Raw genomic sequence first — 25,334 nt, forward strand, 5'->3', positions numbered from 1 at the left:
TCAAGGACAAATGACTCCATCCAGTGAGATGTGGACAGGTTGAGACCTGTCCTTACTGAACTCAGGAAGTTCAATAAGGACAAGGGCAGGGTCCTGCACCTGGGGAGGAACAGCAGCAGGCACCAGGACAGGGTAGAGGCTGCCCTGCTGGAGAGCAGCTCCACGGAGAAAGACCTTGGAGTGCTGGTGGGCAGCAAGTTCTGCATGGGACAGCAATGTGCCCTGGTGGCCAAGAGAGACAATGGGATCCTGGGATGTATGAAGAAAGGTGTCCAGCAGGGCTGGGGAGGTTCTGCTCCCCCTCTGCTCTGCCCTGCTGAGACCACAGCTGCAATCCTGTGTCCAGTTTGGGGCTCCCCAGTTCAAGAGAGACAGAGACCTGCTGGAGAGAGTCCAAGGGAGAGCCAGGAGGATGCTTAGGGGACTTTAGCATCTCCCCTGTGAAGAGAGCCTGAGAGCCCTGGGGCTGTTTAGTGTGGAGAAGAGAAGGCTGAGAGGGATCTGATCAATGTCTATCAATAGCTGAGGGGGTGGGGGGTCAAGGGGAGGGGGCCAGGCTCTTTTGGGTGGTGCACAGTGATAAGCCAAGGAACAATGGAGACAAACTGGAACAGAGAAACTCCTCTTTGGTGTGAGAGAGCTGGAGGCCTGGAGCAGGCTGCCCAGAGAGGTTGTGGAGTCTCCTTCTCTGAAGGCTTTCCAACCCCACCTGGCTCTGTTCCTGTGTGCCCTGCCCTGGCTGTCTCTGCTCTGGCAGGGGGCTTGGACTGGATGATCTCTGGAAGTCCCTTCCAACCCCTACCATGCTGTGATTCTGTGATAACATTCTGAGTGCCTCACCTCATGTTTGCCACCCCAGGGTGTGGGGACCTAGCAGCCAGCCCAGCTCTGGGTGTGGGAATGTGCCTGCTCAGGAGGTTGTCTGCAGTGCTCTGCAGCAATATTTCCCATCAATATTTCTGCAGTGAGCAAAACTGATACCAAACCTGTCAGGCAGAATCTGTCACCCTGCTGGTTCTAGAAGGTTAGCAGCCTCTAGATCCCTCTGAGATGAATAATTTTGCAGTTTGAGGCTCTGTCTCCCAGTACACTGGTGGATTCCTTATCCAATTAATACCTTTGCTTGGCTCCATCTGCAGGCACTGCTCTTGTGCACACCATGAAGAGCAATCTGAAGGATCCAGAGGGGAAGCTGGGAATGTTTTCACTTCACAGGGAAAGTCTGAGTTGTTTGACAGCCCTTGGTCGGAATTTCCGTACAGAAGGCAAACTCTCACTGGTCTCAGCAATGGGGTCTGGGCACCCTGTCCTTGACAGCAGCTGTGGTGGGGAGCCTGGAGAATCACAGAATTGTCAGGGTTGGAAGGGACCTCAAGGCTCATCCAGTTCCAACCCCCCTGCCATGGGCAGGGACACCTCACACCACAGCAGGTTGCTCACAGCCACATCCAGCCTGGCTGCAAAAACCTCCAGGCATGAGGCTTCCACCACCTCCCTGGGCAACCTCTGCCAGGCTCTCACCACCCTCATGGGGAACAACTTCTTCTTGAATCTCCCCACTTCTACTTTTGCTCCATCCCCCTCAGTCCTATCACTCCCTGACACCCTCAAAAGTCCCTCCCCAGCTTTCTTGGAGCCCCCTTCAGATCCTGGAAGGCCACAAGAAGGTCTCCTGGGAGCCTTCTCCTCTCCAGACTGCACAACCCCAACTCTCTCAGGCTGTCTCCAGAGCAGAGCAGCTCCAGCCCTCTGCTCATCCTCATGGCCCTTCTCTGGACACCTTCCAGCACCTCCAGTTTCTTCCTGGAACAGAGGCTCCAGCACTGGACACAGAGCTCCAGGTGTGGTCTCAGCAGAGTGAAGCAGAGGGGCAGAATCCCCTCCCTGGCCCTGCTGGCCACACTTCTCTTGCTGCAGCCCAGGCTCTGCTTGGCTCTCTGGGCTGCAAGTGCTCACTGCTGGCTCCTGCTGAGCTTCTCCTCCCCCAGCACCCCCAAGGCTTTTTCTTCAGGGCTGCTCTCCAGCCAGTCCCTGCCCAGCCTGTATCAGTGCCTGGAATTGTCCTGCCCCAGCTGCAGGACCTTGCATCCCTGGCTGCAGCTTCTCTCCATGACTGCCAGCAGCCTGATTCCATGGAATATGGCTTAGTGGCAGTGGTGGTGGTGTGTTGATGGTTGGACTCACTGATCTCAGAGGGCTTTTCCATGACCCAAAACATGATCCTGTGGCCCTGCAGTGGCTTGGCAGGGCTCTGCAGATTGTCTTCATGAAGCTGGAATCTCTTGTGCCATGATAATAAGCAGATGCTCTGCTTGCACAGCTGGTGAATAACTTTGGTTACAAACAGAGGCTGAGTCAAAAGGAGGGAGCTGCAGCCTGACAGAGGAAAGAAAGCAGAAAATGGGGAGCCTCAGCACTGCTTGTGTCCCTCAGGTGTCACCTGCACTCTGCAGCACTCAGCAGCAGCACAGGGAGGGCTTCAGCTGGCCCAGGAACTCTGCTCCCCACAATACATCCCTTGATGGTTTTCCTCCATGCTGCTTCTCCTCCTTCCTCCCACACTATCCTGGGTGCATCAGAAACGTTTCCCTTCCCAACTGTGCCTGTTTCAGGGTGAAAGAAGGCAGCCAGGAGTCCCCAGAGGGGCAGTGAGCTGGAAGTGCTTGGCAGGAGAGGCACTCTCCAGCTCACCTCATTCTCTATGAACTTGCAGTACCCTCCTCCCTGGTGCTGTGTCCATCACATAAGAATGCTCCAGAGGAGGAGCTGTGCTTAACATTCCTCTGCACAGCAGATCTGGCTCTGCCTTGCCACTCATTTTGCTCTGCACCTCCCCTTTCTACCTGCCAAGGGCAAAGTAGAAGCAAACTCATCTCCTGTTGGCATTTTTAACTAAAGGCTCCGACAGCTCCACTCCTCAGCCCAAATCTCATGGGGTCCTAGAAAAGTTTGGATTGGAAGGGACCATAATGATCATTCAGTTCCAACCCTCCCCCCAGCCCAGCTTGCTCAAGGCCTCATCCAGCCTGGACTTCAACTCCTCCAGGCAGGAGGCAGCCACAGCCTCCCTGGGCAACCTGTGCCAGTCTCTCCCCACCCTCACTGCAAAGAATTTGTTCCTCATCTCCACTCCCAATCTCTCCTCTCCTCAAAGCCATTGTCCCTCATCCTGGCACTCCCAGCCCTTGTCCAAAGTCCCTCCCCAGCTCTCCTGGAGCCCCTTCAGGTCCTGGAAGGCTGCTCTGAGGTCTCCCTGGAGCCTTCTCTTCTCCAGGCTGAACAGCCCCAACTCTCCCAGCCTGTCCCCACAGGGGAGGTTCTGCAGCCCTCTGATCATCTTGGTGGCCTCCTCTGGACCCTCTCCAGCAGCTCCAGGTCCTTCTTGTGCTGGGGGCCCCAGAAGTGGAGGCAGTGCTGCAGGTGGGGTGTGAGCACAGCAGAGGGGCAGAGAGGAGAAGAGAGGATTTTAGTTGCAAGAAACCTGTGGCCATGGCACTTTGGGGACACAGATTAGTGGCCATGGTGATGCTGGGGTGATAGTTGGACTTGATCCTTGAGCTCTCTTCCATCCATGCTCTGACTCTAGGAGAGGAATGGGCACATGCCATGGTCCTGCTGCCAACATCAGGCCTGCTCTTTCCTGGGTGTAAAATTCCTGTGTGGGTGGAAAATGAAGAAACCACAGAGAACCCAATCATGGTGATGAGCATTTGCTCCAGCTCCTAAGTGCCATCTCTCTCTTGTCATCTGTCTGCTCAGTTACATGAAATTTGCTCTGCTTTTTGGGTTTTTTGAGGGTTTTTTTTGATCTCCAGCCTACAAAAAGCCTGTGATTTTCCTTCTAATGGGAAATCAGTGGTACAGGAAAAATATTTACTGAGGCAAGGAGGCCTTGAGCCATTTCCTGTCTGAATCAATAGAGAGGTTGCTATTGATTTTGGAAGGGCTGCTGAGGCAGGCTCTGGGTTTCCTCCACTTCCCTGCTGCTCTGTGCTTTGCCAAGGTCAGCCCTCATGCCTTTGAGGAAGGAATCAGGACAATCCCAAGCACAAATCCAGGCTGGGTGAGGAGTGGGTTGAGAGCAGCCTTGAGGAGAAGGCCTTGGGGGTGTCAGGTGGTGACAAACTCCCCAGGAGCCAGCACTGGTCCCTGGCAGCCCAGCAGGCAGCTGTGTGCTGAGCTGCATCCAGAGCAGGGAGAGCAGCAGCACAGGGAGGGGATTCTGCCCCTCTGCTCTGCTCTGCTCACACCCCACCTGCAGCACTGCCTCCAGCACAAGAAGGACCTGGAGCTGCTGGAGAGGCTCCAGAGGAGGTCACAGAGGTGGTCAGAAGATGGAGAAGCTCCCCTGTGGGGTCAGGCTGGGAGAGTTGGGGCTGTTCAGGCTGGAGAAGAGAAGGCTCAGGGGAGAGTTTAGTGTTGACCCTTCAGTGCTGGGTTGGACTGGATGATCTTTGAGGTCTCTTCCAACCAAATAGATTCTGTGATCATGGAGTAGCCTTCCAGTACCTGAAGGGGCTTCAGGAGAGCTGGGGAGGGACTTTGGACAAGGGCTGGGAGTGCCAGGATGAGGGACAATGGCTTTGAGCTGGGAGAGGGGAGACTGAGAGTGGAGATGAGGAAGAAATTGTTGAGAGTGAGGGTGGGGAGAGACTGGCACAGATTGCCCAGGGAGGCTGTGGCTGCCTCCTCCCTGGAGGTGTTCCAGTCCAGGCTGGATGAGGCCTTGAGCAAGCTGGGCTGGGGGGAGGTGTCCCTGCCCATGGCAGGGGGTTGGAATTGGATGAGCTTTTATTTCTCTTCCAATTCAAACCTTTCTCTGACTCTCTGACTAACAGAGAACACAAAGAGTCCTCTCATCAGCTAGAGCAGTGCCAGGGGAGCATGGACATGGTTTCATTTGCTGTGCTGTGATTGCAGATGGTACAATGTGCAATGGGAATGTGGTTGGTGAGCAGTATTGCTGCATCCTGAAGCCCTTCAGGTTCAGCTTGGTGTTTATCATCCATGCTGTCAAAGCTGCCACCTCCTTTAGAACCTGATGCAACTTGACACTGGTGTCACATTGCGTCTCCTTCCTTTGGTTTCTGTGATGCCAGCTGATGTGATGGAACCAGGCATGGCCTGATAGCTGGTGATGTGCAAAGCAGGCATTGCTGTCCTGCTGCTGCTTGGGACCCGTTGTCAGACACCACAAAAAGCGAAGCGATCTCTGATGTCACGAATGTGCCATTGTCAGAGGGCAGCCACTGAAGAGTCAGGCACTGTGTCTGACCCTGTAAGGGTGCTCATCCAAACAGACAACTTCAGCCTCAGCAACGACTGCAAGAGACTAAATCTTGTCTGTCTTGATGGGAACCACCAAAGATAAAATCACCTTTGCTCCTCGCCCAGATGACAGCTGCCCAGGGAGGGGAGGGGGAAAAGACCCTCTGGAACCCCAGAATCAGTCAGGTTGGAAAAGACCTCAGAGATCATCAAGTCCAACCTATTACCTAATCCCTAACACCTCCTGATAACTAAAACATCCAAGCTTTTTTTGAACACCTCCAGGCACAGTGACTCCACCACCTCCCTGGGCAGCACATCCTATGGCAAATCATTCTTTCTGGGAAGAACTTTCTCCTCACCTCCAGCCTAAACTTCCCCCTGCACAGCTTGAGACTGTGTCCTCTTGTTCTGGTGCTGCTTGTCTGGGAGAAGAGCCCAACCCCCACCTGGCTACAGCCTCCCCTCAGGGAGTTGTAGAGAGCAATGAGGTCTGCCCTGAGCCTCCTCTCACCCAGGCTGAACACCCCCAGCTCCCTCAGCCTCTCCTCACAGGGCTGTGCTCCAGACCCCTCCCCAGCCTTGTGCTCCAGACCCCTCCCCAGCCTTGTGCTCCAGACCCCTCCCCAGCCTTCTTGCCCTTCTCTGGACACCTTCCAGCATCTCAACATCTTTCTTGAACTGAGGAGCCCAGAACTGGACACAGCACTCAAGGTGTGGCCTGAGCAGTGCTGAGCACAGGGCAGGATGAGTTCCCTGCTCCTGCTGCCCACACTATTGCTGAAATATCCAACAAAAGGTAAAATTGCTGTGAAGGACCTGCTGGTTGGGTCAGCTCTGCACACCTGGCAGTCACATAGGCATTAATGTGACTGGGGTGTGTGGCCAGGGGGAGCTGCCATTCACTGAATAAAAGACACTGAGCCTTAGCAGCTAAAGGACAGAGAAAAGACAGAGAGAAAAAGGTAGACACAGAGACAAAAAGACAGTGAGAAAAAGGTAGACACAGAGAAAAATAGAGAAAAAGACCAACACAGAGAGAAAAGGACAGAAAGAAAGAAAAAGACAGAGAGAAAAAGACAGACACAGAGAGAAAAAGAGAGAAAAAGAGAGAAAAAGAGACACAGAGAGAAAAAGACAGAGAGAAAAAGACAGACACAGAGAGAAATAGAGAGAAAAAAGTAGACACAGAGAAAAAAAGACAGAGAGAAAAAGACAGACACAGAGAGAAAAAGACAGACACAGAGAGAAATAGAGAGAAAAAAGTAGACACAGAGAAAAAAAGACAGAGAGAAAAAGACAGACACAGAGAGAAAAAGACAGACACAGAGAGAAAAAGACAGACAGAGAGAGAAAAAGACCAACAGAGAGAAATAGAGAGGAAAAGGTAGACACAGAGAGAAAAAGACAGAGAGAAAAAGACAGACACAGAGAGAAAAAGACCAACAGAGAGAGGAAAGGACAGAAAGAAAGAAAAAGACAGACACAGAGAAAAAAAAAAACACAGAGAAAAAGGCAGGCACAGAGAGAAAAAGACAGAGAGGAAAAGAGAGAAAAACACAGACACAGAGAGAAAAGGCCAGAGAGAAAGAGAGAAAAAAGACACAGAGAAAAAGACAGAGAGGAAAAGAGAGAAAAAGACAGACACGGAAAAAAGACAGAGAAAAAGACAGATACAGAGAGGAAAAGAGAGAAAAAGACAGATACAGAGAAAAGGCCAGAGAGGAAAAGAGAGAAAAAGAGACAGAGAAAAAGACAGAGAAAAAAAGCCAGACACAGAGAGAAACAGACTCAGAGAGAAAAAGAGAGAAAAAGACACAGAGAAAAAGGCAGACTCAGAGAGAAAAAAAAAGATGGAGACAGAGAGAGAAAAAAAGAGAGAGAAAAAGACATCCCCACGAGCCTGGAAGCAGCAGCCCGGGAAGCCTCTCTCTGTGCCCTGTGTTTTGCCTGCTGTGAGAAGAAAAGCAGAGCTCCTGGAGAAGAGAAAAGACAACTTTACTGAAGACACCACATGCTGGAGGCTGCTCAGAGAAGGACTTGGACTTTGGGATGTCTCCCTCCCCTCCTCCAGCACAAGCCAACGAGGACGACCTCTCCTCCAAGCCAAAGTGGCAGCAGCCTAACTCCGACCCAAGCTGGCTTGGGGCTGGGGGTGGTGGTAATAGAATTCCTTTTTTTGCTCTCTCTCTCTTTCTCCACTTTCTCTTTGTCTCTCTCCCCCTTTTTCCATTCCATGCACTTTATTCTGTTAATAAATAACCTGGCTTTTGTTTATGGCCTTGTTTCTGCCTCTAATTTCACAGCATGGGAATGCTCAACACAGAACTGAGTTTCCCTCCCCCTCTGGACCAAGACAGTGACCATGAAGCACATGAAAGCCTCTTGATGCCACTGCTTGAGGATCATGGAACAGAACCAGAGCATCAGTCAGGGTTGGAAGGGACCACAAGGCTCATCCAGTTCCAACCCCCTGCCATGGGCAGGGACACCTCACACTACAGCAGGCTGGCCAGAGCCTCATCCAGCCTGGCTGCAAACACCTCCAGGGATGGGGCCTCAACCACCTCCCTGCACAACCCATTCCAGGCTCTCACCACTCTCATGGGGAACAACTTCTTCCTCATGTCCAGCCTGAATCTCCCCACTTCCAGCTTTATTCCATTCCCCCCAGTCCTGTCACACCCTGATAGCCTAAAAAGTCCCTCCCCAGCTTTCTTGGAGCCCCCTTCAGATCCTGGAAGGCCACAAGAAGGTCACCTCGGAGCCTTCTCCTCTTCAGACTGCACAAACCCAACTCTTTAAGTCTGAGCAACTAGACTCTGAGCAATTAGAACTCTTCTGGATTCACTTCCAATGCAATCATGCATTGTGATGTGCAGTCAAGATACAGGAGAAGTGAGTGCTGGGAGGGAGAGGGAAATGAAAGTGCAGGTGGTAGAAGACTTTTAATAATGGTTTAGTAGAATTTGTTTAAAAAAAAAACAAAAAAGCATATTGTAGATGAAATGAGCAGGGTCAGAGCTGGGTATCTGGGGTACTGCTTCATGGAAAAGAGCAGGGTCCTTAGTAGAATCACAGAATGGGTTGGGTTGGAAAGGACCTTAAAGGTCATCCAGTTCCAACCCCCCCGCCATGAACAGGGACACCTCCCCCCAGCCCAGCTTGCTCAAGGCCTCATCCAGCCTGGCCTTGAACACCTCCTGGCAGGAGGCAGCCACAGCCTCCCTGGGCAACCTGTGCCAGTCTCTCCCCACCCTCACTCTAGAGAATTTCTTCCTCATCTCCAGTCTCAGTCTCCCCTCTCCCATCTCAAAGCCATTCTCCCTCATCCTGGCACTCCCAGCCTTTGTCCAAAGTCCCTCCCAGCTCTCCTGGAGCCCCTTTCAGAGACTGGAAGGCTGCTCTGAGGGCTCCCCAGAGAGTAGTGATGGCTGAGACAGGTCTGCAATGTGTGATCTGTGAGAAGAAATTAAAGTGCAGTCAAGAATAACCTTGGAACTGTTCCTTTTAGCAATGTAATTATGTCCCAATTAGGAGAGACATGGCAGAAATACAGTAGAGTGCTGCAGGAGACAGAGAGAGAACTTCCAGAGCATTCATCTGCAAATAATAAATAAATTTCTAGCTTTAAGCTGAACCAATTTCTTTTTTCCTCCCATGCCATCCATCTTCTTCCTTTCAATAAAATCCCTATGTGCAGCCATTCCTGGAAGCACAAAAGCTTGGCACTAGAAATGTGCTGACTGCTTTTCAGGAGAAGCCAAAGCCAGTGGCATCATTTCCTGCAAGTATTATAGGCCTGGGAAAGGGCCTCCACACCTGTGCAAGGAGTGGAACCAGCTCCCTTTGCCAGCTCACACCCCAGCATCAGTGGCTTGCCAGGGAACTGGGCTCCACTCTGCCCAGGAAGAGCTGAATGTGGATAGCTTGATCCAGGCTGGAAGACCTCAGATGCATGGGGCAGAATCACAGCATCACAGCATGCTGGGGGTTGGAAAGGACCTCAGGAGATCACAGGATCACAGGATGTTAGGGGTTGGAAGAGACCTCTGAAGATCATCGAGTCCAACCCCCCTGCCAGAACAGGACCAGGGAATCCAGCACAGGTCACACAGGAACACATCCAGATGGGGCTGGAAAGGCTCCAGAGAAGGAGACTCCACAACCTCTCTGGGCAGCCTGCTCCAGGGCTCTGGGACCCTCCCAGTGCAGAAGTTCCTCCTCATGCTGAGGTGGAACCTCCTGTGCTCCAGTTTCCATCCATTGCCCCTTGTCCTATCCCAGGGTGCAACTGAGCAGAGCCTGTCCCTGTCCCCTCTCTCCTGACCCCCAGCCCTCAGCTATTGATAGACATTGATCAGATCCCTCTCAGCCTTCTCCTCTCCAGACTGAACAGCCCCAGGGCTCTCAGCCTCTCCTCCCCAGGCAGTGCTCCAGGCCCTTCAGCATCCTTGGAGCCCTCCCTTGGACTCTCTCCAGCAGATCCCCCAGAACTGGATGCAGTATTCCAGGTGAGGTCTCAGCAGGGCAGAGTAGAGGGGGAGGAGAACCTCCCAGGCTCCTGTGCTGAAGTTTCCATCCATTGCCCCTTGTCCTATCCCAGATCATCCAGTCCAACTTCCCCCCTGCCACAGCAGGGTCACCCAGAGCAGGTTGCCCAGGATCACAATATCCAGGTGGGTTTTGAAAGTCTGCAGGGAAGGAGACTCCACAGCCTCTCTGGGCAGCCTGCTCCAGAGCTCCAGCACCCTCACACCAAAGAAGTTTTTCCTTAAGTTCAAGTGAAGCCTCCTGTGTCTCAGTTTGTGCCCTTTGTCCTGTCACTGGGCAGCACTGAGAAGAGCCCAGCCTCATCCTCTTCACCTCCAACCCTCAGCTCTTGCTGAGCATTGCTCAGATCCCCTCTCAGCCTGCTCTTCCCCAGGCTCAACAGCCCCAGGGCTCTCTGCCTCTCCTTCTAAGAGAGACTCTCCAGCCCTCAGCATTTCTGTGGCTTCCATTACTTCCCTCTGCCTCTTGAACTGAGAAGCCCAGAACTGAACCCAGTACTCCAGATGTGGCCTTCCCAGGGCAGAGGTTACCCTGAGATTGGTTCAATGTGAAGTCAGGAGGCCCAAGGTTGTGCTTCTCACCTCACTCCCATGGTGGGACAAGCCTGTTGCAGAGCCCCTGCAGCACTGGGAACATAACTGCTGCACCAGCAGAAGGTGGAGGGACAGGAGAAGAGCAGCTGGCATGAGCAATCAGACAGGCAGCCAGCAAAGTGCTGCTTCTGCTCAAGGGTTTTACTGCTCCTTTTGACCAGCATTAAAAGGACTTGCACCTGGTTAAAGACTCAGTGGTCAGTTTAGGGCATCACTGATCCCAGTGAGGGTGGGGAAACATTGGAACAGGTTGGCCCAGGAAGGTTGTGGATGTCCCCTCCCTGGCGGTGTTCAAGACCAGGCTGGATGAGCAAGCTGGGCTGGTGGGAGGTGTCCCTGCCCATGGCAGAGGGGTCGGAACTGGATGATCAGGTTGCTCACAGCCACATCCAGCCTGGCTGCAAAAACTTCCAGGGATGAGGCTTCCACCACCTCCCTGGGCAACCTCTGCCAGGCTCTCACCACCCTCCTGGCCAACCACTTCTTACTAATATCCAATCTCAATCTCCCCACTTCTAGTTTTGCTCCATCCCCCCCAGTCCTATCACTCCCTGACACCCTCAAAAGTCCCTCCCTAGCTTTTTGGGTTTGGGTCATCATAATCTATTCCAGCTAAATTTTCCCCTTGCTCTTCACAGGCTCACAGGATGTTAGGGGTTGGAAGGGACCTCTGAAGATTGAGTCCAACCCCCCTGCCAGAGCAGGACCAGAGAATCCAGCACAGGTCACACAGGAACACATCCAGATGGGGCTGCAAAGGCTCCAGAGAAGGAGACTCCACAACCTCTCTGGGCAGCCTGCTGCAGGGCTCTGGGACCCTCCCAGTGCAGAAGTTCCTCCTCATGCTGAGTTGGAACCTCCTGTGCTGGAGTTTCCATCCATTGTCCTTGCCCTATTGTATCCATGCCCCTTGTCCTATCCCAGGGGACATCCCTTATCGTATATATGTTCCATAGATTATATCACAAAACCCCCACAACCCCAAAATTCCCTCTTCAGTTGAAGTTTCTCCTGACTCTTTTTCCTCACTACTCAACCAAAAAAGGCATCAACCCCAAGAAATATTTAATTAACTGACAGAACCATCCCAGCCAAGCTTGAAAGTGCCTCTTCCAACAGAGGAACTTCTTCACTGGGGGGGTCCCAGAGCCCTGGAGCAGGCTGCCCAGAGAGGTTGTGGAGTCTTCTCTGGAGCCTTTCCAGCCCTGTCTGGATGTGCTCTGCACCTGGAGAAGCAGGAAGGAGTACCAAAAAAAAAACAAACAAAACCTTTCCTTGAGGCTCCTTTCTTCCTTTGTGCAAAGAGGAACCTTTTTGATCTGACTCTCCTCTAGAGTAGCTCTCAGGCAGTTGGAATCTGAAGCCCTTGGCCTCGACGGAGCTGCCAGGGCCATGTGCAGTCCCCACAGCGAGGTAATTGCTGCCACTCAGAAGGAGCTTGGAGAATGGAGACAGTATTTTGGTGGCATGAGTCAGAAGGAGCACAAAGGCAGCTCTGGCAATGCCTGTGCTCGTTGCAGATGAGTTGCTCTGGTGTCACAACTCTGGCTCTGAGGTGTGGGGGATGCTGGAGTGTGTGGGCATCCTGCTACGCTTCAGCGCAGCTCCCTGCAGCTAAAGCCCTCTCTGGCTCAGCTGCAAGGTGGGGAGGGGTCTGAATACGGCCTGAGGAAGACAAAGTCGTAGGATCAGAGGATTGTTTCTGGTGGAAAAGGTTTCTAAGGTCATCAGGTCCAGCCATCAACCCAGCATTGCACCATCAAGTACCAGGCTTGGCCTTCTCCCTTCCCCAGGGAAAAATATTTCATCACTGAGGGGGGGAGGAGTTGCTCTTTAGAGCACAGATCACAGAACAGACTCATGGAATCACAGGAAAGCCCTTTGAGATCATCCAGTCCAACCAGCAACCCAACTCCACCATGGCCACCAAACCATGGCCCCAGGTGCCATGGCCACAGGGTTCTGGAGCACCTCCAGGGATGGGGACTCCATCACCTCCCTGGGCAGCCTGTGCTAACCCCTGACCACTCTTGCACCAAAGACATTTTTCCTCATCTCCAACCTAACCCTCCCCTGGCACAATTTTAGGCCATTGCCTCTCCTTCTATCACCTCATATACAGGAGCAGAACCCAGCCCCCACCTCACTGCAGCCTCCTCTCAGGGAGCTGTAGAGAGCAATGAGGTCTCCCTCAGCTTCCTCTTCTCCACACTGAACATCCCCAGCTCCCTCAGCTGCTCCTCCCCAGCCCTGTTCTCCAGACCTTCCCCAGCTTTGTTGCCCTTCTCTGGCCCTGCTCCAGCTCCTCAATGTCCTTCTTGGAGTGAGGAGCCCAAAACTGAACCCAGCACTCAAGGTGTGGTCTCACCAGTGCTGAGTCCAGGGGCACAATCCCTGCCTTGCTCCTGCTGCCCACAGCATTGCTGCTCCAGGCCAGGCTGCTGGTGCCCTTCTTGCCCACCTGGCCACCCCCTGGCTCATCTCCAGCTGCTGTGACCCAGCATCCCCAGGTCCTTTTCCTCTTGGCAACTTTCCAGCCACTCTGCCTCAATCCTGGAGCCCTCCTGGGGTTGTTGTGACCCAAGTGCAGGACCCAGCCCTTGGCCTTGGCGAACCTCATCCTGCTGGCCTCAGCTCATTGACCCAGCCTGGCCAGGTCTCTTTGAAGACCTTTCCCACCCTCCAGGAGCTCACCACTGCCTCCCAATTTAGTGTCATCTGCAAACTGACTGAGGCTGCCTTCCGTTCCCAGATGTGTCTCTCTCTTCTTTTGGGTGTGTTTGGCCTCCCTCATTGCAAACTTTGAGCTGGCAGAAATCAGGGAGACCATCACATGCCACGCAGTTGAACAGCCTGTTGCATCCTGATGCTCTGGGGCTGCTCTTCACCACCCAGCACTGCCACACTGCAGCGTTTCCAGACCATCTTGGTGGGACTGGAGAGCAGAAGCAGCAGTGTCTGCAAGGTCTGTTAGCTCTGTGTGGGCAGACGGTGCTTGATTTACCTCCAGGAATTCAGGGCATGAGGGAACATGTGCTGCTGAGGCTTTGAAAAGCAGAACTGGGTTCAAAAGGCTGGTAGGAAATCTTGGGTGGACAACCTGGAGCTGCTGGATGGGAAGCTCCGCCCTACTGTGTGACTGCTTGCTTCCTACTCTGCTTAGAGAGGGGTGGGCTCAGGCAATAAGGTGTCAATGTGACCCAAACCTGCAAATCAAAGAAGCCAGGGCCAGATGTGCAATTGGCTCCATTTCAACAGTTAATGGCTTGGAAAAAAACATCCAAGCTCAGTTTGCTCTTTCCTTCCAGGTTCTTGCTTCCTACCTTTGCTTCATTACTTCCCTGGGTGCCATTTACCTTTGCCTGCTCCTTGTCCTGCAGACTCAGAGGATTTCTTTCTTCCCTTCCTGAAAGGGGAAGACCCTGTGCCCATTTTCCAGGTGCTTTAGGGGTGTGGAACAGGATGCATGACTGCACAGAACAGAGCTCAGCTGCTGCTGTCTGGAGAAGCCCATGGGAACATCTCAGGGGCGAAGGTAATTCAGGTGGTGGCTACTGAGGAAGTCAGGCCCAGTGCTGGGAAACCTCTGCCCAGGAAATGCATCCATGGGAGTTCACCACCCATGGCTGCCATCTGATGATGCAGGGGGGCATGAAGAAGAGTGTGGCCAACAGGCAAAGGGAGGTTCTCCTCCCACTCTGCTCTGCCCTGGTGAGGCCACACCTGGAGTGTTGTGGCCACTTCTGGGGCAAGAGAGACAGGGAGCTACTGGAGAGAGTCCAGCAGAGGGTCATGGAGATGCCAAGGGGCCTGGAGCATCTCTGTGAGGAGGAAAGGCTGAGAGCCCTGGGGGTGGTGAGCCTGGAGGAAAGCAGCTCCAGAGGGGATCTGAACAATGCTTAGCAAGAGCCAAAAGGTGGAGGACAAGAGGCTGGGGCTGGGCTCTTGTCAGTAGTGCCCAGGGACAGGATAAGGAGCAATGGGCACCAGGAGGTTTCACTTAAACACAAGGAAAGATTTCTTCACTGTGAGGATGCTGGAGCCCTGGAGCAGGCTGCCCAGGGAGGTTGTGGAGTCTCCTGCTCTGGAGACTTTCAAAGCCTTTCTGGCCTTTGTGATCCTGAGCAGGCTGCTGTGGGTGACCCTGTTTTAGCTGGGGGGTTGGAGTGGATGATCTCTGGAGGTCCCTTCTATGCCCAGCTGTGATGGTTAAAAAAAAAAAAAAATCACCTGAGGCAGTGCAGGAAGCTGAAGGTTCACAGCCTGCAGCAAGGAAGGCATCTTAAAGGTGCAAGTAAGACTTTGGGAAGGAGGGGAGGGTTTGTTTTGGGAGTAGTGTCTCCAGCAATGAAGAAATAAGAGGGTAGGAAATTCCTCTTGCACTGTGACCACCTTCTCTAATCACACTGATGTGCCTGCAATGAAAATAACATTTAACCTGTCAGTACTCCCCTGGCTTCCCTGAGCTCCTGCCAACCTTCTGGTGAACAAAACCAGGGCTGGTTTTCAAGCACCTCAGTTGTGATGGAGAGAGCAAGCTGCCAGCAGACTGTGCTGATGCATCTGCTCTGGGGCCAGCTCTTGCTTGCTGCCACCAAAGCTCAGCTGGAGCAGTGCCAGGGGCTGTGGTGCCCGCAGCCTAGCTGCTGGTGAGCAGGGGAGAGGACCCAAAAGTCTCAGAACAGCCTGAATCATAGAATCCCAGACTGCCAGGTGGGAAGGGACCCCAGGATCCTCTGCTCCAACCTTTCTGGGTGGCACTGCAGTTGCCATGAGCTGGCTCAGCACCCTGGCAAGCTGAGTCTCAAACTGCCCAGTGCAGGGCACTCCACTGCTGCCCTTGGGAGATGATTCCAGGCTCTGACTGTGCTCATGGCAAACATTTTCTCCTGGAGTCCAAAGGGAATGTCCCCAGCTGTAACTTGTCCCCATCCCCCTTGTCTGTTCCATGGCACTCCTTGTACAAAGGGAGTCTCCATCCTGTTGGCAGCCACCCTTCATGCCCTGGTCCATGGTGCTAAGGTCTCCCTTGAGCCTTCTCCTCTCCAGGTTGAACAACCCCAGTGAATCTCAGCCTTTCCTCCCATGGCAGAGGGCTGCCAGCCCTCTGATCATCCTCTGCAGCTGCTTTCACTATTTCCCCTGAAAAGGGAACCAAGCTGAGACCAACCTGCAGAGCCTTTTCCAGCTACTCCTACGAGTGCTCTCCACCTCCATGACCACAAACTCCCCAGCACTTTCTTTTCCAGGCTTTGAAGAACAGAATTTCCCCTCCACACTGAACTGAATGGTTCCAGCTGCAGTAGTTTTGTAGATTAGGCTTTAGCCTCTGAACACACAAAGAGAGAGAGCACACCCTGGAGAATGCTTTGTCCAACACTTAATCAGGAGCTGAATGTAACAAAAGCCTAACTTCTCCTCAGTGACCTTCCATGGCTCTGCACAGTTGAAATGGTTAGACCAGAATCACAGAAACATGGAATTGTTTGGGTTGGAAAAGCCCTCCAGGATCATCCAGTCCAACCAGAAACCCAACCCCACCATGGCCATCAAACCATGGCCCCAGGTGCCATGGCCCCAGGGTTCTTAACACCTCCAGGGATGGGGACTCCACCACCTCCCTGGGCAGCCTCTGCCAGTCCCTGACCACTCTTGCACCAAAGACATTTTTCATCCTCTCCAACCTAACCCTCTCCTGACACAATTTCAGGCCATATCCTCTCCTTCTATCACCTCATAAAAGGGAGAGGACACTAACCCTCACCTCACTGCAACCTCCTCTCAGGGAGCTGTAGAGGTCAATGAGGTCTCCCCTCAGCCTCCTCTTCTCCAGACTAAACACCCCCAGCTCCCTCAGCTGCTCCTACTCAGCTTCTCCATACCCTCTCCTGCCCTTCTCTGGACTTTCTCTGTGTCCTTCTTGCAGTCAGAGGCATTATGATATTTCTTTCCCACCAGAAGTATCATGGGATGTTTCCCAGGAGGGTCTCCAGGTAGGAAACTTGTGGACAACACAGAGGATGTCCTGAGCAGGCAGCAATGTTGCACATGGAGCTCATGCTCCAGCAGCACCCCCTGGTCCCTGGTCTCAGCCTGGCTGTCAGCTGCACAGCTCAAGATGGGCCAAGGGCAGGAGCTGGGTGACTTTGCCTGCAGCTGAGGCTGCTGCTGTGATGCTCTGACACTGCTAGAGGCCATCACAGTATCAGCACAGTACATCAGAGGTTGGAAGGGACCTCCAGAGATCATCCAGTCCAACCCCCCTGCCAGAGCAGCATCACCCAGGGTAGTCTGCACAGGAATGCATCCAGGCAATTACTTCATCATCTTTTGTGGGGAGTGTGTGGAGGATCGAATCCAGAAAGGGTTGTCTGGGGTGAAAAGAGCATGAATTGAAAGTACTTGCAGGCAAATGTAGCTTGTGTGATTTGATCTACTTCAAAAGCTATCCCCAGTGCTGACTCACAAAGAAGAATGTCCAACTACAGCAAATCAAGGAAGAGATGCAGCATTAAGAGATGCAGGGACTTTGGGTGCTGGTGGGGGAGAAGCTCAGCAGGAGCCAGCAGTCAGCACTTGCAGCCCAGAGAGCCAAGCAGAGCCTGGGCTGCAGCAAGAGAAGTGTGGCCAGCAGGGCCAGGGAGGGGATTCTGCCCCTCTGCTCCACTCTGCTGAGACCACACCTGGAGCTCTGTGTCCAGTGCTGGAGCCTCTGTTCCAGGAAGGATCTGGAGGGGCTGGAAGGTGTCCAGAGAAGGGCCATGAGGATGAGCAGAGGGCTGGAGCTGCTCTGCTCTGGAGACAGCCTGAGAGAGTTGGGGTTGTGCAGTCTGGAGAGGAGAAGGCTCCCAGGAGACCTTCTTGTGGCCTTCCAGGATCTGAAGGGGGCTACAGGAAACCTAGGGAGGGACTTTTGAGGGTGTCAGGGAGGGATAGGACTGAGGGGAATGGAGCAAAACTAGAAGTGGGGAGACTGAGATTGGATGTTAGGAAGAAGTTGTTGGCCATGAGGGTGGTGAGAGACTGGCACAGGTTGCCCAGGGAGGTGGTGGAAGCCTCATCCCTGGAGGTTTTTGCAGCCAGGCTGGATGTGGCTGTGAGCAACCTGCTGTGGTGTGAGGTGTCCCTGCCCATGGCAGGGGGGTTGGAACTGGCTGAGCCTTGAGGTCCCTTCCAACCCTGACAATTCTATGATTAAAAGGCTGAAGTCAAGTCAGAATCAATGTGCAAAGGGGCAGACAAAGGGAAAAAGAACAAAGAGGGAGGCTGGTGGGAGGGGAGAAGAGGGAATCTGAGGAGAGGAGGTGAACTGGGAACATGACAACATGATGGCAAATGTGATCCTCTCTTCTTTCTCTAGTACCTTATTTGGAAGTATTGTTTCTCAAAAGAGACTTGGAAAAGTATTTTTAAGGAGGAAATGGAGAGGAAGGAGAGAAATCTTCTTGGATCAGTTCTTCCCTGGCTTATAGACAAGGCCAGAGGAGTAAGAGTTGGAAGATGTCATTTGCAACTTGGCCCTCAACTGAATGCCCAACTCCTATGTTTCTGTGATGTACAGAAACAGAATCATAGAATGGGTTGGGTTGGAAGGGACCTTAAAGCTCAGCCAGCCCCAACCCCCTGCCATGGGCAGGGACACCTCCCCCCAGCCCAGCTTGCTCAAGGCCTCATCCAGCCTGGCCTTCAACACCTCCTGGCAGAAGGCAGCCACAGCCTCCCTGGGCAACCTGTGCCAGTCTCTCCCCACCCTCACTGGAAGGAATTTCTTCCTCATCTCCAGTACAATATCTCACACCAAATTCAAGGCCCCAGTGGTATTCTTTCCAGGTGGTCTTTGACAACCCAAAGCCCACAGCCCTGGATTTGTGTAAGTTGTTGGCTTGGTGCTTCCCTGGGATGAACTCACATGGGCTGGGGAAGGGCAATCAAGCAGAGACATAATCACCTCAGAGCAGGAGATGATGACAGGGAACTGAAAAGAAAAAAAAAAAAAAACATGAAAATCCACAATGTTCAGGCTGGGGTCCTGCTGTGCTCTGGTGGCCAAGAAGGCCAAGGGCAGCCTGGGGTGGATCAGAAGGGCTGTGGTTAGAAGGTCAGAGAGGTTCTCCTGCCCCTCTGCTCTTCCCTGCTGAGGCCACAGCTGGAATATTGTGTCCAGTTCTGGGTCCCTCAGCTCAAGAAGGACCTCAGGGAACTGCTTGAGAGAGTCCAGCACAGAGCCACAAAGATGCTGCAGGCAGTGGAACATCTTCCTTAGGAGGAGAGCCTGAGGGAGCTGAGGGCTCTGGAGCTTGGAGAGGAGGAGCCTGAGGGTGACCTCACTGCTGGTGCTAAAGATGTGCAGGGGGAGTGCCCAGAGGCTGGAGCCAGGCTCTGCTGGGGGATGCCCAATGCCAGCACCAGGGGCAGTGGTGCTGAGCCATAGGAAGTGCCATGGGAACAGGAGGAAAGATTTTGTCACTGTGAGGGTGGCAGAGCCCTGGAGCAGGCTGCCCAGGGGTTGTGGAGTCTCCCTCTCCAGCCCCACCTGGATGTGTTCTGTGTGCCCTGCCCTGGGTGCCCCTGCTCTGGCAGGGGGTTGGACTGGATGAGCTTTGGAGGTCCCTTCCAGCCCCTGACATTCTGTGATGCTGTGATTCTGTGACTCTGTGACTCTGTTTTATATCTTAGCAGGTCTCAGCATCCTGCTCTGGATTGCCTGTGGCCACCATTCTCACCTCACACATCCCTAGCTCTGCTCACAGCCAGCCCACGTGTGCTGGGAAGATCTCTGCTCTGATTTCTGAAAGAAATGATGCATTTGCCCTCAGTTTCACTTTTTGTCCTGGTGCTTGTCCCTGGGCATCCTATAATGAAGTGGAAGAGTATGGATATCCAGCAGCTGAGTTCCACTAGACTGTAGGACTACAGCAAGGAAAAGCCTCCAAGCCCTGAGTGTGCAGCCAGATTGGATAGGAGCAAACTGCACACAGCTCAACCCCCTCAGCTCTGCAGATATTGCTGCTGACTCCTCCCACAGAGGTGCTGGTGGCTGTGGGGTAGTCTGCCTGGACTTCAGCAAAGCCTTTGACACTGTCTGCCACAAGAAGCTCCTGGCCAAGCTGGCAGCTCGTGGTTTGGACAGATTCACTCTGAAATGGGTCAAGAACTGGCTGGAGGGCTGTGCCCAGAGAGTGGTGGTGAATGGTGCCACTGCCAGCTGGCAGCCAGGCACTAGTGGTGTCCCCCAGGGATCAGTGCTGGGCCCCATCCTGTTCAATATCTTTATTGATGATGGAGATGAAGGAATTGAGTCCATCATCAGTAAGTTTGCAGATGACACCAAGTTAGGAGCAGGAGTTGATCTGTTGGAGGGTAGGAGAGTCCTGCAGAGGGCCCTGGACAGGCTGGATGGGTGGGCAGAGGCCAATGGGATGAGATTGATCAAGGCTAAGTGCAGGGTTCTACACTTTGGCCACAACAACCCCAAGCAGTGCTCCAGGCTGGGCACAGAGTGGCTGAGAGCAGCCAGGCAGAGAGGGACCTGGGGGTGCTGGGTGACTGCAGCTGAACAGGAGCCAGCAGTGTGCCCAGGTGGCCAGGAGAGCCAATGGCATCCTGGCCTGGATCAGCAATAGTGTGGCCAGCAGGACAAGGGAGGTTATTCTTCCCCTGTGCTCAGCACTGCTCAGGCCACACCTTGAGTGCTGTGTCCAGTTCTGGGCTCCTCAGTTCAGGAGAGATGTTGAGATGCTGGAAGGTGTCCAGAGAAGGGCAAGAAGGCTGGGGAGGGGTCTGGAGCACAAGGCTGGGGAGGGGTCTGGAGCACAAGGCTGGGGAGGGGTCTGGGGCACAAGGCTGGGGAGGGGTCTGGAGCACAAGGCTGGGGAGGGGTCTGGAGCATAAGGCTGGGGAGGGGCCTGGAGCACAAGGCTGGGGAGGGGTCTGGAACACAAGGCTGGGGAGGGGTCTGGAACACAAGGCTGGGGAGGGGTCTGGAGCACAAGGCTGGGGAGGGGTCTGGAGCACAGCCCTGTGAGGAGAGGCTGAGGGAGCTGGGGGTGTTCAGCCTGGAGAAGAGGAGGCTCAGGGCAGACCTCATTGCTCTCTACAACTACCTGAAGGGAGGCTGTAGCCAGGTGGGGGTCTCTTCTCCCAGGCACCCAGCAACAGAAGGAGGGGACACAGTCTCAAGCTGTGCCAGGGGAGGTCTAGGCTGGATGTTAGGAGGAAGTTCTTCCCAGAGAGAGATTTGCCATTGGGATGTGCTGCCCAGGTAAGTGGTGGAGTCTCCATCCCTGGAGATGCTCAGGAGAAGCCTGGATGAGGCACTTAGTGCCATGGTCTGGTTGATTGGATAGGGCTAGGTGATAGGTTGGGCTGGATGAGCTTGGAGGTCTCTTCCAACCTGGCTATTCTCTGATTCTGTGATTCCATCTGTCACTCTACAGCCTCCTGTGCTGCTGCTCCCTGTGTCCAGTACCCTGTGTGGCACCAGCAGTGCCAGGGTGATTTCTGTGTTGCCAGCAGTAACAAGAATGAATCACAGAATCCCACCGTGGTGGGGTTGGGAAGGGACCTCTGGAGATCACCCAGTCCAACCCCCTCTTCCTAACCTCCAACCTAAACCTCCCCTGGTCCAACTTGAGGCCATTTCCTCCCATTCTATCCCTTGGTACCTGGGGGAAGAGGCTGGCCCCAACCTCACTCCAACCTCCTCTCAGAGACTTTTAGAGAGCAATGAGGATTCCCCTCAGCCTCAGGACTTGTGTTGAAGGCCCTTCCTCAGCCTCTTTTCCCTTCTCTGGACCTGCTCCAGCACCTCAATGTCCTTCTTGGAGTGAGGGACCCAAACCTGAAGCCAGGACTCAAAGCATGCCCTCCCCAGTGTGAGTCCAGGGGGGCAATCACTGTCCTGATCCTGCTGGCCAGGATGCTGCTGGCCACACCATTGCTGCTCCAGGCCAGGCTGTTGGTTGCCTTCTTGGCCACCTGGGCACCCCCTGGCTCACCTTCAGCTGCTGTCACCCAGCACCCCCAGGGCTTTCTCAGCTGGGCAGTTTCCAGCCACTCTGCCCCCAGCCTGGAGCCTTCATGTGGTTCTTGTCACCAGGTGCAGGACCCAGCCCTTGGCCTTGTTGAATCTCATACAGCTGACCTTGGCCCACTGCTCCAGCATGTCCAGCTCTTTCCTACCTTCAAGCAGATCCAGGGCAGGCTGCTGGTGGCCTTCTTGGCCACTTAGGCACTGACTGGCTCACATTCAGCTGGCTGTGGACCAGCACCCCCAGCTCCCTCTCTGCCAAGCCACTTTCAGGCCACTCTTTCAGGCACATCTTTCCTTTGCAAAAACAAAAAAGGCATTAAATGGTCAAAAAAGTTGTTCCTGCTCATGCTCAGATCTCTAAGCAATGCCTGTGTGTGTCTGCAGCCAGCAGTCCCAAGGCTGGCAAGGAAGCAGTGATGTCCTGGTGCCACCTGTCTGACCTGGCACCCATGAACCAAAGGGGAAGCTGACCAAGCTGCACCCAAACTTCTGGCTGAGGAATGGTCAGCCCATGCACTGGATTGCTGAACTCTCCTGTGTGCTGGGAGGCTGCCCTCCAGGAAAATGCTAAGATTTATCCAGGGAAGAGGTGAAGGATGTGTTTTGCTTTTAAGGAGGACAAGAGGGAAATGAAAATTGGGGAAGCCTTTCAGAAGGACATTGGATGTGTGATGGAGCTCCTCAAGCCCTCTTCTGCATCTTCAGTGTAGCTTGCAAGGTGAACAAAATCCACACAGCCAGACTGGGAGTGCTGAATCATTCCACTGTACATAGTCCTTCACACTGTGAAACCTGGATGGGTGCCAAGAGTGAGGAATCTGGAAATCAGAATGTGTCAGCTCAATAAAATGAAATGGCTTGGAGAAATCTGAGTTTGGTGCTCTGCAAGCCCTCATTGGCTTTGCAAGGGCTGGAGGTGACCTTGCCCTTTACAGCTTAGCTGCTGTGATGGTGTGCAGGGTTGTTGCAAGATCAGAACAGCTCCCTGGAGGTCTTGGTGCTCCTGACAACCTCAAAGACATTGACCACAAGAGGCATCAGCAGCGAGGAGTGGAGCAATCCCAGACACTGATACAGGCTGGGCAGGGACTGGCTTGAGAGCAGCCCTGGAGAGAAGGATTTGGGGATGCTGGTGGATGAGAAGCTCAACAGGGAAGTGGTGGAAGCCTCATCCCTGGAGGTTTTTGCAGCCAGGCTGGATGTGGCTGTGAGCAACCTGCTGTGGTGTGAGGTGTCCCTGCCCATGGCAGGGGGGTTGGAACTGGCTGAGCCTTGAGCTGCCTTCCAACCCTGACCATTCTGTGATTCTAATGGGCAAACATCCCAGTGGCACCTGAAGGTTTCATGCCCTGCTTGTGTTAGGAAGCCACAACCTCAGCTTGGTCTGCATCAGATCTTAGCTAACACCAATGTGCTGCCCTACATGGCAGCTGCTTTTTCATGCCAAAGACACAAGAATCAGCCATGGAAATCACTGCCAGGGGTGAGCTGGTGCAGAGCCAGGCACACGTGTGCAGACAGCTGGAACTGCTGAAGCAGGGCACTGCAACAAAACCCCTCTCCACTGCCTCCCACCTCTCAGCCCCAGCAGCTGAAAACCAATGGATTTTTTTTTTTTTCTGGCATGCTAAAGCCTCCTGAGGAAATACTCTCTGCAGAGCCTGTGGTCAGAATAAACCTCAGAGGTTTGACAGAGAGACCTCAGCAGAGGCCAGGCATCTCCTTCCTCAAGCACCCAGACCTGTGCTTGGAGGCACAGGCTGCCCAGGGAAGGGCTGGACTCACCATCCCTGGAGGAGTTTAAAAGACATTTGGCTGAGGAGCCAAATGGGACATGCTTTGACAGTTTTGTGTCCCAGGAGATGCTGGCTTATGGTTGGACTCCAGGACCTTCAGGTCTCGTCCAGCCAGGCAGTTCTGTGAAGTGGTTGGGGTGGTGAGTGCCAGTGATACATCCCAGGGCCCTGGGCAGCCCCAAACCTGAGGCATCCAAAGAATTATTTTGTTTTTCCTGTCCACATAGAATCATGGAATGGTTTGGGTGGGAAAGGACCTCCAAAGGTCATCCAGTCCAAGCCCTCTGCTAAAGCAGACTCACCCACAGCAGGCTACCCAGGATCACCATATCCAGGTGGGTTTGGTATCTCTCCAGCACAGGAGGTTCCACCTCAACATGTGGAGGAACTTCTTCACTGGGAGGGTCCCAGAGCCCTGGAGCAGGCTGCCCAGAGAGGTTGCGGAGTCTCCTTCTCTGGGGACTTTCAAGCCCCATCTGGATGTGTTCCTGTGTGACATTCTCCAGGAGGTAACTGTTAAAAAATGATCTCAGGATCAGAGGATGTTAGGGGTTGGAAGGGACCTCAGAAGATCATCGATTCTAACCCCCCTGCCAGAGCAGGACCAGAGAATCCAGCACAGGTCACACAGGAACACATCCAGATGGGGCTGCAAAGGCTCCAGAGAAGGAGACTCCACAACCTCTCTGGGCAGCCTGCTCCAGGGCTCCAGCACCCTCACACCAAAAGATTTTCTCCTTATGTTGAAGTGGAACCTCCTGGGTTCCAGTGTGTGCCCATTGCCCCTTCTCCTGTCACAGGGCACCACTGCAAAGAGCCCAGCCCCAGTCTTTTGAGCCCCACCCTTCAGCTATTGATCAGCATTGATCAGATCCCCTCTCAGGCTGCTCTTCTCCAGCCTAACCAAGGAACTTGCCCAGCAGGTTTCTCTCCTCTTATGTTACAGCAGAGGTGCTTGCCTTTGGCCAGTGGTGGGTCTGACTTGGAGCTGAGGGAGCCCCTGGAATTTTCTGACAGAAGCCACAGCAGTAGCCCCTTCGCCTCCCCCCAGACCCCACCAGGCACAAACCTAACCCACAGTGGCTAGATGGACCCTTGAAAATGTTCCATCTAGGGGCACCCAGTTGGATTTCCTGCAAGGAATGCAATGATGGAGATGCCACTGTCACAGGCAGGACTCCCCTGAGTCACTGCAAAGCTCTGCTGACCTCGGGGTCTCATCCTGCTCCCACAGCTGTGAAAACAGAGCTTTCAATCAAGAGTTTTCACAGGGGTCTGCAGCCTCTGCAGGGAGGTCATTGGTGCCAGGCTTGTGGCTTTTATCTGATTTGACAGCACAGTGGCCACAGCCATGAGATTTGCTGAGCCTTGGGAGCAAGGAACTGTCAGCAAAGGGATGGAGATCTCCTTTATTTGAAGTCTTCCTTTACCCTCCCCACCCCTAAAAAAGATAAATTCCATTTCTGTGGCTCTGGCAATAAATTCCCATGGACCTCCAAGAGCAGAAATGGTAACTAGGGACAAGCAGTGGTGCCTGGGGTAACATGATGTGTGCTCAAGATGGACAAGAAGGTCAATGGCATCCTGGTTTGCATTAGGAATGGTGTGGCCAGCAGGGCTAGGGCAGGGATTGTCCCCCTCTACTCAGCACTGCTGAGGTCTCACCTTGAGTCCTGGGCTCAGTTTTGGGTCCTTCACTCCAAAAAGGACATTGAGGAGCTGGAGCAGGTTCAGAGAAGGGCAACAAAGCTAGGGAAGGGTCTGGAGAACAGGGCTGGGGAGGAGCAGCTGAGGGAGCTGGGGGTGTTCAGTGTGGAAAGACCTCATGGCTCTCTACAGCTCCCTGAGAGGAGGTTGGAATGAGGTGAGGGTTGGGCTCTTCTCCCAGGTAACAAGCAATAGGGCAAGAGGAAACAACCTCAAGTTGCACAGGGGAGGTTCAGGTTGGATATTAGGAACAATTTCTTCCCCTCAAGGGTTCTCAGGCACTGTCCCAGGCTGCCCAGGGAGGTGCTGGAGTCCCCATCCCTGGAGGGGTTTAAAAGTTGCATGGATGTGGTGCTGAGGGACATGAATTAGTGATAGTGGCTC

This window comes from Indicator indicator, chromosome 17 (assembly GCF_027791375.1).
Source record: "Indicator indicator isolate 239-I01 chromosome 17, UM_Iind_1.1, whole genome shotgun sequence".
In the NCBI taxonomy this organism is placed as follows: domain Eukaryota; kingdom Metazoa; phylum Chordata; class Aves; order Piciformes; family Indicatoridae; genus Indicator; species Indicator indicator.